General features: G+C 45.0%; 1 long non-coding RNA gene across 1 annotated transcript; it reads left to right on the plus strand.

The window, feature by feature from the left end:
• Nucleotides 1–3,074: 3,074 nt before the first annotated feature.
• Nucleotides 3,075–3,639, plus strand: LOC143773530 (uncharacterized). The gene is made up of 3 exons (XR_013215215.1): nucleotides 3,075–3,191; nucleotides 3,258–3,445; nucleotides 3,570–3,639. It is a non-coding gene; the product is annotated as an uncharacterized LOC143773530 (long non-coding RNA).
• The last annotated feature ends 9,084 nt before the right edge of the window (nucleotides 3,640–12,723 follow it).

The following is a 12,723-nucleotide window of genomic DNA, read 5'->3' on the forward strand; positions in this document are numbered from 1 at the left end:
TGTTCCTGTCGTACAACAGTTTGTTGTGGTGTCTCCGGTTGGCGACGGTGTCTGTGAGATTCCACATCCTGGGCTTGTCTGGCGGCAGTTTGTTGTGGTGTCTCCTGTTCCCGATGTTGTTGTTTTCTTGCTGCTGCTTTTCTGTCATCCTCATTGGCGTATTTTCGTTTACGACCCATTCTAAGATAGAAACACAGGGAGATGCCGCCCATACAGGGAGACGCAGGCACGCACCCTACACAATGGCGGCACTTGACAGCAGTGGAGGACAATGATAATTCCAGAATTCGCGGCAGACTGTGCCCATCGCCTGGCAGCCTCGACCAATCAGCGACGCGGGATTTCCAGGACAGACAGACAATTAAACGCTTAGACAATAATATATATATATATAGAAGACTACCGGTTGGCTTGGATGCTTTTGATGGTTCCTATCCTTCGGGAGAAAGGTTCTTCAAGCGGTGGTCCTTCCCTAAGGATTTCTTTGACATCTTTCGCATGGTGCTGTCGTGGGGATGGGGAAAAATAGTTACTTACCAGCGATTTGTTTTTCCGGAACCCACAACAGCACCTTTTCTTTACTCCTCCATTCTATGGTTTTTTGGTGTTCTTATCTTATTCTTTGCACTTTGTCACTGGGTGAAGCAGAAAAGAAAAAAAAAAAGTAGGTAGGGATATCAGGAAGAAAGTATATTCCTATCGAATGTGTATATGTGTATATATGTATGTTCAAATTCAAATAAGCTTTATTGGCAGGACCAAATACACATCAGTTTTGCCAAAGCAAGTGTATAAAGGCAATAGGAATAGGGACTGTGGGGATGTTGGGTAGGAGCTGTAGGGAAGGTGGATGGGGGCAGATCCAGGGTGGGGGCTATAGTCCATGGCATAGGGGAGGTGGATGGGGGCAGATCCAGGGTGGGGGCTATAGTCCATGGCATAGGGGAGGTGGATGGGGGCAGATCCAGGGTGGGGGCTATAGTCCATGGCATAGGGGAGGTGGATGGGGGCAGATCCATTGTGGGGGCTATAGTCCATGGCATAGGGGAGGTGGATGGGGGCAGATCCAGGGTGGGGGCTATAGTCCATGGCATAGGGGAGCTGGATGGGGGCAGATCCATTGTGGGGGCTATAGTCCATGGCATAGGGAAGGTGGATGGGGGCAGATCCATTGTGGGGGCTATAGTCCATGGCATAGGGGAGGTGGATGGGGGCAGATCCAGGGTGGGGGCTATAGTCCATGGCATAGGGAAGGTGGATGGGGCAGATCCATTGTGGGGGCTATAGTCCATGGCATCATAGTTCTCTTTCTCGCAGTCTATGACATTTGCTCACATACTGCGCTGCGATCTCCACTGCTCTCTCTTCTTCTCCCAGCAGGATATATGTCTTCTCTTCCTCCTTCATGGTGATGAAGTCCGGGAAGAGATGTGAGAGTCTCCTGAAGTGAGTGTCCCTCACTGCTGAGTATTTGGAGCAGTGTAGCAGGAAGTGGGTTTCGTCCTCTATGGCCTCCTGATCACAGTGTTGGCACAGTCTTTCCTCCCTGGGCTTGTAGTTCTGCCTGTGTCGGCCACATTCGATGGCCAGACTGTGGGCACTGAGTCTATATCGGCTCAGGATCTTGCGATCTCTGGGATCTGAGAGTTTCTCCAGATATGGGGCCAGTCTGTAGTCTCTCTGTAGGCTCCGGTACATGATCAGTTTCTGTGAGTTGTTGATATCATTCTTCCAGTCACTGACATACTTCTCCTGGCCTTCTTCTGCCATCTTCCTGATTCCGGCTTTTGTCAGGTTGTTGTGATTGGTGTTCTGGTCCGGTTGGGTTTGGCTTGGCTGTTCCGAGGGTTCTGGTTTTTCTGTTTCACCTACATGTATCAGGGCTTTATGGTGATGGGAGCTTGGATTGCTCCTATGCAGGTGAGCCCGGAATGACAGCACCCTCTTTAGAACTGTTAGGTGTAGAGGGAATCTGCCCAGCTCGGCCCGACAAGCACTGTTGGAGGTGCTCCGATGGACCTGGAGAAGGTGCTTGCAGAATTCCAGGTGGAATATTTCTGTTGGACTGGAATCCCACCTTGACCAGTCTGGGTAGGTGTGGGGACCCCAGACTTCGCTGCCATACAGAGGAGGATTGGGGCGATGATGGAGTCGAAGATTTTTAGCCAGACCCTCACTGGTGGCTTCAGATGGTAGAGTTTCCTTTGGATGGCATAGAAGGTTTTGCAGGCCTTGTCTTTCAGGGTCTCTATGGCTTGTTTGAAGCTCCCTGACCGGTGAATCTGTGTGTGTGTGTATGTATATATATGTATGTATATATATATATATATATATATATATATATATATATATATATATATATATATATATATATATATATATATATATATATATATATATATATACACACACATATACACATGCTCTCTAACTAATTAAACGGAGGTCCTCTCGTGCTCTGTATACCACTGATAATTGGCCCAGTCTCTGATGTTGGGCTTTCTCTTATGGCTGCACGCACTCTATTTTGGGTATTTATAATGATCTGACTATATTGATCATATTTATACATGCATATATTTTTTGTTGTTTTCTAGTTTACTGGTGAAGTTGTGCTCAGTCCATAATGGATTGGGATGCTCGGGTGCCTGCGTGGCGGGCTCAGTCCACCAACGTATTTTCTTCTATAGACTAATGTTTCAGGTTCAGAGTTTTCGACACTCTCTCTTCCGAACTAACCACAGCACATAGGTTGGGTATCAGGCTGTGGTGGAATATTCGGAGTTTGGAAGAGTATATTAAAGCCAATATTGTGCCCCGGGGCCTAAGGGTCCCAATTTATCCAGCATGGGAACCTTCGGTAAATTTTCGTTCCACATGGGAACAAGGCCTTTTACGTTGTTCAAATATCATTATGAACATGCTCCTTGAACATGACAGGGAGCTTTTAGCAAGTACAAAAAATACAATTAAAGAATTTGAGTCTAAATTACTTACCTTTGACGATAAAACACAGGTCCAACCTTTTAAAATTAGGCTTAAGGATACCTTGGACAAGTATGATCGGGACATCATGGATAAGAAAAAAATCTGAATTCTTTAGGGACCGGAAGGATTTTGAAACTCAACAGGCGTTTCAGTGGAGGCACCAGGGCAATCGGAGACAGACTCCTCAGATACCCAAACCCCCGGTAACTATACGTGCGCCATCGAGAGGGGGAGAACATACATCGGGTAGTGATTTTTTTTATCTTCAGCCGAAAGCGAACCCAACATCGGGTCATAAGGGGGCGCAGGCTTCGCTCAACTACCCAGGCGGTTTACCAGGTTTGGGGGCTGCAGGACACCGGCTGTGAAACGATACAAGAACTTCTGCAATTAGAGCTGCCGTCGGAGCCCGGGAGTATGTCCCCCGAATCACCGGTACCGTGTGGAAAAACTGCAGGTCATTAATTTGTCTGACCATCCTCTTCTGTTGAACGTTCTGTTCTACAGAGGGTTTTGACCTTTTCTCCTGTTCAGTCTATTGATAAATTTACATTGGTCAAGGACCTGTATTTATTTTGCAGGTGTTTTTGTGTTACAAGTCTTGCACAATTGACCACAGATGATAGATGGATTAGATCAAACAGATCAGCGGGTGCTTCAAGATCTTTTGCAGTTGATGCAAGAAAATACTGCGGATGATGGTAAGAATTGCTTCCCTTTTAGAAATAAATCTGTTACAGCCCCACCTTTTTCGTTGGTACCCGCTATTAGGGTATTTTTTGAGCTTGTAAAGAGGGATATTCTTTTATTACGTCCTTTTTCATCTGTACCGGACAACCTTAGAAGTGAGGAGAAACAGGCTATTTTTGATCTCAAGTCTAATCCTGCTTTTTTGATCAAGGAGGTGGACAAAGGGGGGAATGTGGTCTTGTGGCCGCACTCCCTCTATTTGGAGGAAGCCCGTAGACAGCTGGGTAATATTCGTTTCTATAAAAAACTACCATCTGACCCGACGGGGGTGTTTTCGGTTAAGTTGAGGAACCTTCTGGAAAGGGCTAGGGATTTAGGCATCATTAACAACCATGAATTTAGCTTCCTGTGGGTCGAACATCCGATTGTAGCGACCTTTTGCATGCTACCGAAGCTTCATAGAGATCTTAATAAACCGCCGGGCCACCCCACTGTGGCCAGTATTGGTAGTCTATGTGAAAAAAATCTGCATATATGTGGATTATTTTTTGCAGCCCTTGGCTAAGGATTTGCCTTCTTTTTTACAGGACTCTTCTCATTTCATTAGGAATTGTCAGGATATGACATTGGTATCGGATGTCTTTTTGGTCACATATACGATGTAGAGTCCCTCTACTCTAATATTGATCACGGGGATGCCATCCCAGCGGTCCTGTATTTTTTGGATCAATAGGGGCATTCTGATACCCTATAATACCCATTGGGCTAAAATGAGAAATATCCTGCAGAAACATTGGGGCATCCTGACTATGGACTTGAACACATCCAAAATTGTGGGTGAACGGCCCCTTCTTGTGGCCAGGAGAGCCCCTAATTTAAGGGACCTCCTGGTCGATAGTCATTACAGTAGACAGATGGTTAGGCTCAATCATGGTATTGTGCTTAGGGGATCATTTGCATTGGGGACTGCAATATTTGTCCCCACATGGGTTCAACTATGGATTTCTTTGATAATCCCATTGATGGCAGACGATACAAACTGAAAGGGTACATTAATTGTAAGACGAAATGTGTCATCTATGCCCTGATCTGCCCATGCCAGATGGTTTATGTGGGTCAGACTTCCCAGGAACTAAAACGCAGGGTTCAGAAACATTTTTCAAACATAAATCTAGCATCCAGTGATCTTCAAAAGAGGAAAACTTTGACCCCAGTGGCAACACATTTTTTAGCACACCACTCTGGTAATGTTTTGAATACATGGGTGGTTGGATTGGAAAGAATCATAGGTTCAGATAGGGGGGGCTCCCCCAAAAAACGGTTGTTACAATGTGAGTCACGATGGATCTATAATTTGGGATGTGTTGCTCCTGCAGGGCTAAACGAAGAATTGCTTTTTACCGGATTTTTGGGTTGAGTCTGGACTCCCTCTGCATTTGAAATGATACAATGGAATTGGCGTACTCGATGTATAGATCTTCACAACATCGGCCTATGGATTATATCAACAGGCCCCGGATGTCTGCTACCATCAAGAAAGGAAAATATTATCTGGATATGGAAACATGAAACTGGATTATTTCCGAGGACTGACTTGATGATTGGGCCTCATGGGGGGGGGGTATTTTGTAATATAGGCTAACAACCCTTAGTGTCCTTATTTTGGCCCATGGGGTATGGTCATTGGTTAGGGTAGTTTTGCAATTGGCTCATGGGGTTGGGCATTATGGTATAGGAGTGATGCACCTCTGTATGGTCAAAAGGAACCTGGTATATGTTCTATGTACCTCTGACCGGTTTGGCCGGTGATTTAGGGTTTTATGTAAGGATTTTTTGCAATTGGCTCATGGGGTTAGACATCATGGCATGGGAGTTATGTGCATTTTTGTATGGTCAAAAAGAATTTTGTATATGTTCTATGTACCTTGGTATGTTTGGCCGCTTATTTTTTAGGATTTATATAACTTTGTATGGGTAAATTAACTATATATTCGAAGCACTTTTTGGCCGGTTCGGTCTGTTATTGAGGTTGGTCCTGTGACCTCGAAGTACGGCATATCCCAGAAACTCAGGGGCCTCTTAAGCTGTTGGTCCAAGGACTTGGGGTTATATTGGTTTCCTGGAACTATACATAGGGGAAGAAGGCGTTTTCCCTTAAAAATAAATATAAATGTCTTTTATCCCAGTTATTTATTGATTATAATAAAGTTGTTTATAATATTGATAATTACTTGTGACATTATATGTGATTGTTTGATGTGAGGAGCGGGATGAATGTCTGTGCCATGTGTGATCCCCGGGGATATTGGGGTGTGTGTGTGTGTGTGTGTGTGTGTGTGTGTGTGTGTGTGTGTGTGTGTGTAAAAGCACAAATGTGGGTTGGTATGGATTATGCATATTTCAAAATCTCATGCACACATTGCCTATGCTTCCAACCACATCCTTATTACGTTATACCACGAATCATGGGGTTGGACTGCTCCCCTCCTTCCCTTTCCTCTTTTTGTTTTTTCCTCCTAAAGTGTGCAAGGTTCTTGCATTTACACTTATTTTAATACCCCCTTCTAGCACATAATTGGATATACAGTATGTGAGAAACATGTTATTGATGCCTTATTCATTACATATACGGTCTCTCCTGTGGCTCTTTTGCCCCTTGACACCCGTGGGAAAAGAATCCTCCCCCCCTTTTCTTCTGGTCAGTACCCAGATTGTATTCTTTTTCTTTATTTTGTTCGTTGCACATGCGCGTTTTTGGGCTCACATCGCGCGTGCGCGGCCGCTTGACTTGCGGTTCAGCCAGCGCCTGCACACGTTGTTCTTGTACCACCTGGACTGCGTTCTTACGCGCGCCTGCGCAATACATTAATTGTGTCTCAGCCAGCGCTTGCGTCTCAGCCTGCATCTGCGCACTGTGTTACTATTGTGACTGCGTTCCTACACGCGCCTGCGCAGTACACTATCTCGTATCAGCATGGCGCTGGTGGCTTATGTCACTTCCGCCCCTGTGATATGGACGAGAGCGCTTAACACCGGTAAGCTATTAAGCATGCTAATTCTATACATATATATCCACTTGTTCTCACTTCCCCTGACGAAGCCTCACCTCGGAGGCGATACACGTTGGGCTATGTCCTGTTACCCGTCCTGGGCCCTCTGAACCAGTCTCCTGTCAGGTTGTTACGTTTTATTAGGGTTTAACTTTCCTCTCTTGGTACATGGACGATTTTTCCATGTTCAGGGATCTTGGTATAGAGGCTGCTATATATACATAGTTACATAGTTACATAGTTATTAAGGTTGAAGGAAGACTGTAAGTCCATCTAGTTCAACCCATAGCCTAACCTAACATGCCCTAACATGTTGATCCAGGGGAAGGCAAAAAAACCCCATGTGGCAAAGAGTAACTCCACCATGGGGAAAAAAATTCCTTCCCGACTCCACATACGGCAATCAGACTAGTTCCCTGGATCAACGCCTTATCAAGGAATCTAGTGTATATACCCTGTAACATTATACTTTTCCAGAAAGGTATCCAGTCCCCTCTTAAATTTAATTAATGAATCACTCATTACAACATCATACGGCAGAGAGTTCCATAGTCTCACTGCTCTTACAGTAAAGAATCCGCGTCTGTTATTATGCTTAAACCTTCTTTCCTCCAGACGTAGAGGATGCCCCCTTGTCCCTGTCTCAGGTCTATGATTAAAAAGATCATCAGAAAGGTCTTTGTACTGTCCCCTCATATATTTATACATTAACATAAGATCACCCCTTAGTCTTCGTTTTTCCAAACTAAATAGCCCCAAGTGTAATAACCTATCTTGGTATTGCAGACCCCTCAGTCCTCTAATAACCTTGGTCGCTCTTCTCTGCACCCGCTCCAGTTCAGCTATGTCTTTCTTATACACCGGAGACCAGAACTGTGCACAGTATTCTAAGTGTGGTCGAACTAGTGACTTGTATAGAGGTAAAATTATGTTCTCCTCATGAGCATCTATGCCTCTTTTAATGCATCCCATTATTTTATTTGCCTTTGTAGCAGCTGCCTGACACTGGCCACTGAATATGAGTTTGTCATCCACCCATACACCCAGGTCTTTTTCATTGACGGTTTTGCCCAGAGTTTTAGAATTAAGCACATAGTTATACATCTTATTACTTCTACCCAAGTGCATGACCTTACATTTATCCCCATTAAAGCTCATTTGCCATTTATCAGCCCAAGCTTCTAGTTTACATAAATCATCCTGTAATATAAAATTGTCCTCCCCTGTATTGATTACCCTGCAGAGTTTAGTGTCATCTGCAAATATTGAAATTCTACTCTGAATGCCCCCTACAAGGTCATTAATAAATATGTTAAAAAGAAGAGGGCCCAATACTGACCCCTGTGGTACCCCACTGCTAACCGTGACCCAGTCCAAGTGTGCTCCATTAATAACCACCCTTTGTTTCCTATCCCTGAGCCAGCTCTCAACCCACTTACACATATTTTCCCCTATCCCCATTACTCTCATTTTATGTAACAACCTTTTGTGTGGCACCGTATCAAAAGCTTTGGAAAAGTCCATATATACTACGTCCACTGGGTTCCCTTGGTCCAGTCCGGAACTTACCTCTTCATAGAAGCTGATCAAATTAGTCTGACATGAACGGTCCCTAGTAAACCCGTGCTGATACTGGGTCATGAGGTTATTCCTCTTCAGATACTCCAGCATAGCATCCCTTAGAATGCCCTCCAGGATTTTACCCACAGTAGAGGTTAAGCTTACTGGCCTATAATTACCGAGTTCAGTTTTTGCCCCTTTTTTGAATATTGGCACCACATTTGCTATACGCCAGTCCTGTGGTACAGACCCTGTTATTATGGAGTCTTTAAAGATTAAAAATAATGGTCTATCAATGACTGTACTTAGTTCCTGCAGTACTCGGGGGTGTATCCCATCCGGGCCCGGAGATTTGTCAATTTTAGTTATTTTTAGACGCCGCTGTACTTCTTGCTGGGTTAAGCAGGTGACATTTAATGGGGAATTTTTATCACTAGCCATATTGGCTGCCATGGGATTTTCTTTTGTAAATACTGATGAAAAAAAGTCATTTAGCATATTGGCTTTTTCCTCATCCTCATCCACCATTTCACCCAGACTATTTTTAAGGGGGCCAACACTGTCATTTTTTAGTTTCTTACTATTTATATAGTTAAAGAATATTTTGGGATTATTTTTACTCTCTCTGGCAATGAGTCTCTCTGTCTCAATCTTTGCTGCCTTGATTTGCTTTTTACAGAATGTATTTAATTTTCTGTATTTATTTAATGCCTCCTCACTACCTACTTCCTTTAATTCTCTAAATGCTTTCTTTTTGTCCCTTATTGCGCCCCTTACAGCTCTATTTAGCCATATTGGTTTCCTCCTATTTCTAGTATGTTTATTCCCATACGGTATATACTGTGCACAGGTCCTATCCAGGATGCTAATAAATGTCTCCCATTTTCTTTGTGTATTTTTGTGTCTCAGGATATCGTCCCAGTTAATTGCACCAAGATCCTCTCTCATCCGTTGGAAATTTGCCCTCCTGAAGTTTAGTGTCCTTGTCACCCCCCTTCTACCCATCTTATTAAAGGTTACATGAAAACTTATTATTTTGTGATCACTATTCCCCAAGTGACCCCCAACCCTTATATTTGATATGCGGTCTGGCCTGTTGGTTAATATTAGGTCTAGCAGTGCCCCCCTCCTTGTTGGGTCCTGAACCAGTTGTGAAAGGTAATGGTCTCTCATAGTTGTCAAAAACCGATTACCTTTGCTGGAACTGCAGGTTTCTGTTCCCCAATCTATTTCAGGATAGTTGAAGTCCCCCATAATAATGACTTCTCCTTGAGTCGCAGCTTCATCTATTTGCTTTACGAGGATATTCTCCATTGCTTCCATTAGTTTTGGAGATTTATAACAAACCCCTATCAGTAATTTATTATTTTTTCCCCCTCCCCTTATCTCCACCCACAGAGACTCTACATTTTCATTAGATTCACCTATATTATCACGCAGGATGGGTTTTAAGGTCGATTTTACATACAGACACACCCCACCCTCTCGCTTATCTGTACGGTCATTTCTGAAAAGGCTATAGCCCTGCAAGTTAACAGCCCAGTCATGGCTCTCATCCAGCCACGTCTCAGATATCCCCACCATGTCATAATTATGCTCCAACAACATTAATTCTAATTCATCCATTTTGTTGGCGAGGCTTCTGGCATTAGTATACATGCACTTGATGTTACTCTCTGTACCTCTATTCTTTCTTAAATTACTAACTGTTCTAACCCCACCCCCCATGCCACCGCCACCCCCAACTTCCTTATTTGTGCCCAGGTCTCTATCTGCACTATCTTCCCCTCCTATAAAATGAATACCCTCCCCCCCCAATCCCTAGTTTAAACACGCCTCCAACCTTCTAACCATTTTCTCCCCCAGCACAGCTGCACCTTCCCCATTGAGGTGCAGCCCGTCCCTAGCGTAGAGCCTGTAGCCAACTGAGAAGTCGGCCCAGTTCTGCAGGAACCCAAACCCCTCCTTCCTACACCAATTCTTGAGCCACTTATTAACCTCCCTAATCTCCCGTTGCCTCTCTGGCGTGGCACGTGGTACAGGCAGTATTTAGGAAAATACCACGTTGGAGGTCCTTGCTTTCAGCTTGCAGCCTAATTCCCTGAAATCATCTTTAAAGACCTTCCACCTACCTCTAACTTTGTCATTTGTGCCAATGTGCACCATGACCGCTGGGTCCTCACCAGCCCCTCCCAGTAATCTGTCCACCCGATCAGCGATGTGTCGGACTCGAGCGCCAGGTAGGCAGCACACCGTCCGACGATCCCTGTCTTTGTGACAGATTGCCCTATCTGTTCCCCTAATAATTGAGTCCCCCACTACCAGCACCTGTCTGGCCTGCCCTGCTCTCCTTTTTCCCTCCTTACTGGAGCAGTCACTCCTCCGGCTTTCAGAGGACATGCCTGGCTGCAGCAGTGCTACCCCTGCACTGGCACCCCCCTCATCTGCCAACTTAGCAAACTTATTGGGGTGTGCCAGATCAGGACTAGCCTCCCTGGCACTCTTCCCTCTACCCCGCCTTCTATCTGTCACCCAGCTAACTGCCACACTGTTCTGCAGCTCCATCCTACCATCCCCCTCCTCATCTATCCCATTGAGCGTCTGCTCTGTGAGCAGAAGACTCCTCTCCATATTGTCTATGGATCTCAGTGTTGCCAGCTGCACATTTAGATCCAGTATCTGGGTTTCCAAATGCACAATGTGCTCACATCTCGCACAGCAGTATGCACCCTCGACCGGCTGGTCAAGGACTGCATACATGTGGCATATATAGCTTAGGGTTTGCTATGTAACTGTTAGAAAGGCTTATTTCATGTTCAATTTACCCTATTTGGATAGTATATTCTATGTACCCCATGAGCCATTTAGGGAGGGAAATTTCCCATGCATATATTTAACCGTTGCATATGTGTTATTGAGCACCAGGTTTTGTATTGAGGTTCATGTTATATTCCGGGGCTGGTAACAGTTGTATGTTAATTTTAATTATGTTTTAGGCCGGTTTCACACGTCAGTGGCTCCGGTACATGTGGTGACAGTTTTCTCACGTACCGGAGACACTGACACGTAGACCCACTCAAATGAATGGGTCTATGCACATGTCTCCATGTTTTCACGGACCGTGTGTCCGTGTGCAAAACACGGAGACATGTCCGTTTTTCTCCGGCAGCACGGTCCGCAAAGCATCCCGCACACGTGCACACAGAGAACAGTGTGCACTCTCCTCCGTGTGCACGTACCGCCGCAGGAGAAACAGCGCTACAGTAAGTGATGTCCCCCCTGCTTGTGGTGCTGAAGGCGGCATTCATCCCTTCTGTCCTGCTCGGCTGAAAGCAGCACTTGCAGAACAGAAGAGATGAAAAATAACGTTTTGCTTTTTTTTCTTTAAAAATAAAGTTTGGGGGTCACCTCCCACCCCTCCCCACCCCCTGTGCGCCCACCCGCTTGCAGAGAAATACTCACCCAGCTCCCGCGATGCCTCCTCTCAGCGTCGGCTGCTTGTCCTGTGTGAGCGGTCACGTGGTACCGCTCATTATAGTGATGAATATGCAGCTCCACCTCCCATAGGAGGACAAGCTGCCGGCGCTGAGAGGAGGCATCGCGGGAGCTGGGTGAGTATTTTAATGCAAGCGGGCGGGCGCACAGGGGGTGGGAGGCGGGAGGTGACCACGAACTTTATTTTAAACACAAAAAAAATAATAATAACCTTGATTTTTCATTCCTTCTCTCCAGCGAACGCTGCTGGGGAGAAGGAATGAATGCCGACTTCAGCACCATGCGCAGGGGGGGACAGCGCTTACTGTAGCGCTGTCTCCTGCACGGTCCGTGTGGTCCTCAGGCGGCACACGGCTGCCGCACGTGTGCCACACTGATGTGCCACGTGAGGACACGGATAACTCGGTACCGATTTTTCCAGTACCAGAATTATCTGGACGTGTGATACTGGCCTTAATTTTGTGCCAATAAAGTGGATTTTTTCATGTTACTATTGCGGTGGTGTGCATATTACAGTAGTGTCTTGCTTCTTGTTTTTTCCTGTATACCACTGAAGCGGGAAGAGAGGCTCCGCCTTTTAAATCTGTAGGTTTTCTGTCCATGGGGCAGATCCTCTCTCTTGTATGGTGCTGTCATGGATTCTGGAAAACTAAATTACTGGTACTTAATTATTTTTTATGAATAATCTAGATAAGAGAACTTGAGATAAAACTAATCAAATTTGCAGGTGATTCAAAGCTAGGAGGAATCGCTAACACTACTGAAGATAGAAAGGATTCAGAAAGATCTAGGTAAGATTGAACAATGGGCAGCAAATAGAATATTTAACAGGGAGAAAATCAAAATTCTACATCTGGGCAAGAAAAACTAAAATTACATCTATAGAATGGGAGGAATAGAACTCAGAACCAGTACGTATGGGGGAAAAAAAGACTTGATT

The sequence above is a fragment of the Ranitomeya variabilis genome, chromosome 5 (genome assembly GCF_051348905.1).
Source record: "Ranitomeya variabilis isolate aRanVar5 chromosome 5, aRanVar5.hap1, whole genome shotgun sequence".
Taxonomy (NCBI): Eukaryota; Metazoa; Chordata; class Amphibia; order Anura; family Dendrobatidae; genus Ranitomeya; species Ranitomeya variabilis.